We start from the raw sequence: 8,220 nt of genomic DNA, 5'->3' as shown, positions 1-8,220 counted from the left end.
TTTGCTATAGATATGTGGGCTGGCATTGTGGTCGACAATCTTATCGGGCCATATCTTTTACCTGGTCTTCTGAATGGCCACTTTTATTGACATTCGTGCAAAGAGTTCTTGCTGAGTTGTTGGAGAAAATACCCTTGGCTGTTCGTAAGAGGATGTGAATACAACATGAACTGATGGGCATCACTTTCAGCACATTTTGTAAGATATAGTACAAATGGCATGCTAATTATGTCAGTGATGGTATCTGCAGTTAGCTGTAACTAATGTAAGTATGAAAGTCCGCACGCTTTTACGGAAACACCGTATATACTTTGAACTGATTGCTCTTAATGTCAAGATGGTATAAAATAACAATCATAACATAACTCAGATGTAACTGATAATGTAAAACATTTATTGTATCTGATAGTAATATCTGCCACCTTGTCGCCAGATGTCATAGCATTGAATCATTCTTACAGGTTAGTACAGTCACATCATTCCGCTTATTCCAGCATGAATTTCTAGAGTGATAAATGGAAAAAAGACTTGCACTTAGTGTCGTTGTAAGTGTATGTGAACCAAAACAACTTATTGTAATAAATATTACTGCAAAAGATTTGAGGTAAGAAGTTTCTGGATTTTGACTCTTAATGTAAAAAATATAGACCTACAGTTAAAAATCATTCATCCATAAACTGAACTGACACTTTCCTAGTCACCATTATCTGTCCATTTCTACATCTTCTCGTACTAGCTGCCCCAGTATCCTTAGAAAAAGAGCTATAGTTCTACATATAGACTTAGCATATGTACCATGAAAAGCCTTTTTTTCTGGTCGCAGATTCTATAAACTTATTTTTAAATTGTCCTTTCCAATGACACTTAATTTGCACTTTTCGTTAGCCACTTAGTTTTTGCATCTATATTTAACTTAATTTGTTTCTGGTTTACATTTACTTCCTCATAGTGCCACGCTCTGAATATACAGATTCACTTACTTCTGCAATATCGACTACTATTTGGTACTAGCAAATTTCGGTTGTTGAAGAACAGTTGCAATTTCTGTCAATTAACCGTGATCCGTTCTTTTATATGTCTATCCTGTGTGATCCTGCTTCCAAGAAGCGGAACTACGAGTCTTTCCCCGCTTTCTTCTAAATTTGATTCTTCTACTCTTTTCAGAATTCGATGTTATTCTGATTAAATTAATTAGACCTATTTTAAAGCAGAATCTAGTGCAGCGTCATTTGTATATTCTGTGTAATACTTTCTTATATTTCTCTTACCTAGATCTGCAATGTCAGTAGAGAACATTAAATGTTTATCTCTTCTTATAGCGTTGCCTTATTAGTTCTTTAAATAATTTATCTTTCTGTTGTTTCGGTTGTTAATGTAGTAAAATTTTAGGAGGAAATATGACGGTTCCCAAATTTATTTCCTTAAACTTCCTTTCAGATTGTAATAAGTATTCTTGTCCTGAAAGTGTAACCGTTTGCCCCTGACTTTACAGAGTCTGAAGATCATCTTAAATAATTTTCAATTTCCAAAACACAATTGAAATTGGTAACCCAAAAGTTATCTCATCGACACCTGCAGCCTTTTTTAATTCTTAATTGCCACAGCGAAGTCAAAATTGCATTTCTGGTTCAACTGCTGCATTAAAATTACATACTTCTTCGCTTTAACATTAAAATTACGCACTTCCTCGCTTTAAGTTAGTATGTGAAATGGTTCTCCTCCCATGTATATTCATTTTACTCTACGCTTTGCACTTAGCGGAGACAACACACTTCATCTGTGAAATTACAGCCCTTCTTACTTTGCCCTTGAATGTATTACTGATTTTCCTGTATCCTCGGATCATTTATTATGACAATAAGTGTGTTGTTTTCTCTTTACACAGTCTGCATATTTCGTTTATGAATGCGTTTGCGCTAGTATTTTATTAAGTAACCGTGCCTTACTTTTTATGTAACGTTCTTGTACTTATGGCAATTTCCACAGTCTTGGTATCACACTGTTTCCTGCTTCGTACTTATGTTGAATACCTCTTGCAGTATTTGTTTATTTCTTTTCCGTACACAAACATTTGTCAGCTTATCAGTGCCACAATTCCGAATAAGTTGTATATATTCCATAATTATATTGACTACAGCTTAAATATTCATCATTAACTTGTAACGTTAGTCCTTATATCCGCCAAGATTAATCAGTAATCTCTTACACATTTTCAATTTTGTACCAGTCCATATGATACCTTTCATCGCCTATTGTTCTTTCCTATGTTTACCTCATTATCTACAAACACCAGGCGCTTAAAGGCGCTTAAAGTTGCCGCAGATAAGCAGAACACTTCCACTTCTGGTATTTCAATCCATGTTTCTCAATAACACTCATCCGTCAGTACTATACATAAATATCATCAGTGACTATAAGATTTTCATTTCTCTCTACTTATCTGAGTAATTTATGAATTTCTGATGTATTCTGTTTCGCCAACATCACTACCATAAAGCACGGAGAGTAATTTGTATCAATGTTATCGATTTTCTATTCTACTCTGTATGTATACATACATGTCTTCGTATGCACCCAAATTACTCTTATCTTACACTCATGACATATGAAATGCCATACACTCTTCGTAGAATACCAGTTGTATAAAATCAACCAATAGGGCCTTGCAAGAAAAATCTCATCTTCTTTCAAACACCCCTGTTACACTTCTGTACTGGGTACACAGGCCTCTTACGACCTCTAATTGCATTTTATGGCCAGAATTAATCCTACCTGATAATGACTCTAGGCCCTTGAACGGCGCGTTAGAAGTGCTGGAGTACAAGTGACTTACAGGAATACTACTGACTTCTATGCCATTTCCTTTACAGATAAAATACCGTCTCCAAAAGTTTTGTCTTCAGTATTATAGCTTTTTACCGTTTTCAGACATTAACCACTAATCTTGGTCTTGGATACGATACTGTTCCTTTCTTTGTGATGGAAACTGCAAAGCATTTACCCACATTTCTAGAGAGCTGCCTATTAGTCCGCCAACTCCTGTACTTCAGTACAGTCATCCAGTGACGATGATTTTCTTTCGCAAGAGCATCGTCACTCAATAACGTGATACTATTGCTCACAAAATACGGCGTATCATTCACGCATATCGAGAACACTTGGGAACCTACACTGACCGGTGGCGAACCCCATGTTATTTACGTTTCTATAGAACTCCTGTATAGAGCGTACTGGGGCCTATAAATTTAAATTATCGAGACTGTCAGATATCTGTGCATATCATATGTTGGTATCGTGCTTATGAATGACTGATACTTACAGTTTTGAACGCTCATCGGATAACTAGAGAGAAGAAATTTGCTGTTTACGTGTATCTGTTGGGGATTATTTTACATACTGAAACTTATCACATATGTAGAATTACACAGACATAACTTTTTAAGAAATGAAGGGTGAAAGGGGGTAGTAATAAGTATTATCTCAGGACGCAAAACAAATGTGCTCAGTTCGTTCTTTTAATTCCGTCCCTTCTTTGCTATACTCCCTATGTGAGCCGTTCTGCGTTCTGCAACCATTTTCTGCTGCCTAATTTTTCTCTCTTTCTTCCTCCACTACCGGAGTTTCTGTATCTCTACCCTTAATATGTTCAGCCACACTGTGCAGAAACTACATACGTTATGTTCAAATAACTTATGAGAATACAGTCGAGTAACATCCTCGGCAATCGCCGATTTTCGGCAGGTGAATACAACTTCATTTTCAAGAAGCAAATGAAAGAAGAGATCGATTGTCTTGGCAGTTTAGCCACATCCTGTCACTCTACATCAGGTTTCCTCAAACTTTGTTGTGAGAGAAGCAAATAAGGACTCCGCATAAAACTATTAATAACATGGCATCCTTTTTCAACATTTTAACGAAAGCAATTATTTTTTAAAATTTATTATAATTTATGAGTCATTAGTTATTGTTTAAAATCGAAACAATCGCAGATAAAAAAGTTTTTCGCATTTTTTAAGAATTTCGTTCAAAATTGGCAAGGTATTCCATGAAACAACCGGAATTTCAAAACCATTACTCTGAACAACGTAATGTCTCTACCACTGACCGACGGCCATTTCCTCCCTAAGCTCCATGTATCCCTTTCCCCGTCCTCATCCACCGTTACGACCATATGGGGCTAGGGGGTGGCTCAAATGGTTCAAATGGCTCCGAGCACTATGGGACTTAACATCTGAGGTCATCAGTCCCCTAGAACTTAGAACTACCTAAACCTAACTAACCTAAGGACATCACACACATCCATGCCCGAGGCAGAATTCTAACCTGCGACCGTAGCGGTCGCGCACGCGTGTTCTGATGTCGGTGTCATAAGGGGTGAAAAATGAATCGCGACCTCCATGAAGAGTATACTTAGATTAACAACAAATTGCAGGTGGTTTGTCTTCATCGAAGGCAAATCTGACAAGCTACCCTTTGAGTGCGAGGTCGCAAAAGACCAATGATGTTTACGGCATTCGACGCCCCACACATTGTCTACCAGGCAACCACGGTATTTGCTGCAAATGACAACAGGGGTCGGGACTGGAGGTATCCAATGGTGAATGCAACATGAGGCTATGGAGCGTAGTTGAACTTCTTCTTAGACCAGTAGCTCACAACAGTGCTACAGTGCTAGTGGTGTTGATACGAAACAGAACAATGACAACGAGAAACAAAGCGAACGTTGCATTATATCTGTGGTGTCACCGCCAGACACCACACTTGCTAGGTGGTAGCTTTTAAATCGGCTGCGGTCCGCTAGTATACGACGGACCCGCGTGTCGCCACTGTCAGTGATGGCAGATCGAGCGCCACCACACGGCAGGTCTAGAGAGACGTACTAGCACTCGCCCCAGTTGTACAGCCGACGTTGATAGCCATGGTTCACTGAGAATTACGCTCTCATTTGCCGAGACGATAGTTAGCATAGCCTTCAGCTACATTTGCTACGACCTAGCAAGGCGCCGTATTCAATTGATATTAAGATTCTATTAATGTATCATCAAGAGCGATGTTCTACAAATGTGGATTAAAGTTAAGTATTCCAGAAGCTACGTACTTTTCTTTATAGCATTCATTTCGTATCCTGTTTCAGACCTCACTCCAGCCTGCGTGAGTTTAAGCGCGTGCCTTTCGGCTTCCTCTAATTGTGTCTAGGCTGTCTTGTCTAGACACAACATATTTGGCGACGAGTCTCAAAAAGGGTCATCTTCTTCTTTCTACTTGCTTCCTTTACTTGTGTCATGGCTTCGCCACATTCTCCAGATGTACTGTCCGAATTTTATCGCTTGCAGAATCAGCAGACGCAGGCGTTATTGGATGCCCTTGGACAGCTCGTCCAGGGTCAACGTGCAATGCAATACGATGTGGCCGCCGCCGCTTCATCGCTACCGCAGCCACAACACGCAGTTGCACCACCTTTTCGTAATTTTCAAGCGGAAGTGGAAAGCTGGACGGAGTGGTCACGCCAATTTGGATTCAATCTCGCCGCCTACAGAATTCAAGGTAACGAGCGGCAGCCCATCTCCTTTCTTGTGTCGGTGTGTCTATGTACCGTGTGATAGTGAAATTGTTTCCCCGACGCGACGTAGCAACTCTGTCCTACGAAGAAATTTTGTCTGCTTTAGATGCCTATTTCAAAGAATCAGTTAATGTGGTTGCAAAAAGGTATACGTTCTTTCGTACAAAATGTACGGCCGGTCAGACTAATAGGGAGTGGGTTGCAACTTTGCAAGGCCTTACAATGGATTGTGCTTTTGAGTGTGAATGTGGACTCCCTTATTCAGATACTATGGTGCGGGATGCAATTGCACAGAACGTTTCTGATGTTCGTATCCGGGAACAGATTTTGAAACTGGTCAATCCCTCCCTTCAACAAGTGATAGACATATTGGATCAGCAAGACACACTTGACTTTGCTCATGAATCATTTGAAACTTCGCCAGCTGTGTGTCACATTAATGGGCCCGCCGGACGAGCTGCACGGAACTGTAAACAGCCCTCGCGCACGTCCGCACAGCCACGTGTGCCGCCCAAGCACGCAAATGCAGTGAAATCATGCCCACGGTGTGCTACTAGACATTCGCGTGAGAATTGCCCGTCACGCCAAGCTATTTGCTTTTTCTGTAATAAAAAACGACATGTTCAAAGTGTTTGCCAAAAAAAGCTCTGAACGGACACTCACAACCTTTCCAGGCCCTTTGCTTCACGCCGGAATCGAACCAAGACTACTCGGGCTCGTGAACCTTCGCCCATGGAAATTCATGTAGTTAATGCCACTCCGCCCAGTGCTTCTCTCTCTAACAGTGACTGTGTTCGTCCAACAAAAAGTGTGCGTCGACGTCGACGGAAATCACGTCACGTCGCAAGTGATTCTGTACCAGTGTCTGTTCACGTTGCACAAAACAGTCGCTCTTGTCGTCAGCACGACAATAAACTTTTTGTAGACTTGGAAATTAATGGCAATGTGATACCATTCCAGCTCGATACCGGAGCTGCAGTTTCATTGATGTCAACAAACAGCTGGGCCAACCTCCATTGCGTGCCGCAAATATTAAGTTACATAGTTATTCCGGACAGCATATCCCTGTGATAGGACAGTGCAGCCTTCTTGCAACATACAAGGGACAAACAAAACTTGTGTCATTTTACGTCCTTCGTTCTTCTTCTGCAGTGAACTTGTTTGGTTTAGATTTATTTCAGTTGTTTAACTTGTCTATAGTCAATCAGGTCCTATCAGTGAACCGGACTGTGCCTTCAGCCAGTGTTTCTCGTCTATGTGAAGAATTTGCAGACATTTCTGCACTGGGCCTTGGTTGCGCTAAGAACTATGAAGCACATTTGGAACTGAAAGTAAACGCGCAACCGAAATTTTTCAGAGCACACAATGTTCCCCATGCATTGCGTGATGAGGTCGTTGTGATTTAGAATCACAACGTGTAATTGAGCGTGTGCAGGCTTCTCTCTGGGCTTCACCCTTAGTTATTTTGCAAAAACCTCCCGAAAGTTGAGACTTTGTGTGGACTTCAAGGCAACAGTGAATCCACAACTTGTGACTGCTACTTTTCCTTTACCCCGCCCAGAAGATCTTTTTGACAAACTGTGCCCGGGTAAATATTTTTCGAAGTTGGACCTAGCAGATGCGTACTTGCAAATACCGGTGGACGAAGAATCCCAGCGCGTATTGGTGGTTAACACGCATCTTGGTTTGTATCGATTCAAAAGACTGCCATTCGGGTGTGCATCCACCCCTGCATTGTTTCAGCAATATTTACAAACTGTTTGTGCGTCGGTCCCTACTGCTGCAAACTATCTGGACAATATTGTGATCTCTGGAAAGACGGAAGAAGAACATTCAGACAATCTCCGAACATTATTTCAGGTCTTGCGACAAAATGGTCTTCGCTTGCGGAAGGACAAATGTGTGTTTTTTGCTCGTGATTTGCCATATCTGGGACATGTACTCAATGCCCAAGGCATATATCACAGTCCCGAGCACCTCCGGGCCATACAAGACTTGCCTTCGCCGCAGAATTTGAAGCAGCTACAGAGTGTGCTGGGAAAAATAAATTACTATAATAAATATATCCCACACGCCTCTTCCATTTCCGTTCCGCTTCATCCCTTACGCCGTAAAGGTGTTCCGTTCGTCTGGACGACGGAATGCGAACGCGCCTTTCGCCAGTTGAAATCGGCGTTGCTTTCCAATACTTGCCTTACGCCATTCGATCCCCGGAAGCCCCTTTTGTTGATGGTGGATGCATCGGATTTCGGGATCGGTGCTGTGCTTGCGCACAAAGATGGTTCGCGCTATCGCCCTATTGCCTTTGCGTCCAAATTGCTCTCGTCAGCCCAAAGAAATTATTCACAGATAGAGAAAGAAGCTTTGGCTCTCGTGTTTGGTGTTACAAAGTTTCACGATTTCTTGTATGGTCGTCACTTTACCATCATCACAGACCACAAACCTTTGACATCGCTTTTTCATCCGAACAAGCCTGTACTTCCACGTACAGCGCAGAAATTCAGTCGCTGGTCTATTTTCCTCTCGCAGTACCGCTACGATATCTTGTATCGGTCCACTGCTAAGCACGGAAACACCAATGCGTTGTCCCGTTTGCCTGTTGCTGAGGATAGAGCATTCGATTCTTCTGAACTTGCTTGCATGTTCATTGATGCGGAAAC

The sequence above is a fragment of the Schistocerca cancellata genome, chromosome 2 (genome assembly GCF_023864275.1).
Source record: "Schistocerca cancellata isolate TAMUIC-IGC-003103 chromosome 2, iqSchCanc2.1, whole genome shotgun sequence".
NCBI classification, from domain to species: Eukaryota; Metazoa; Arthropoda; class Insecta; order Orthoptera; family Acrididae; genus Schistocerca; species Schistocerca cancellata.
Note: the sequence above shows the minus strand (reverse complement) of the source record.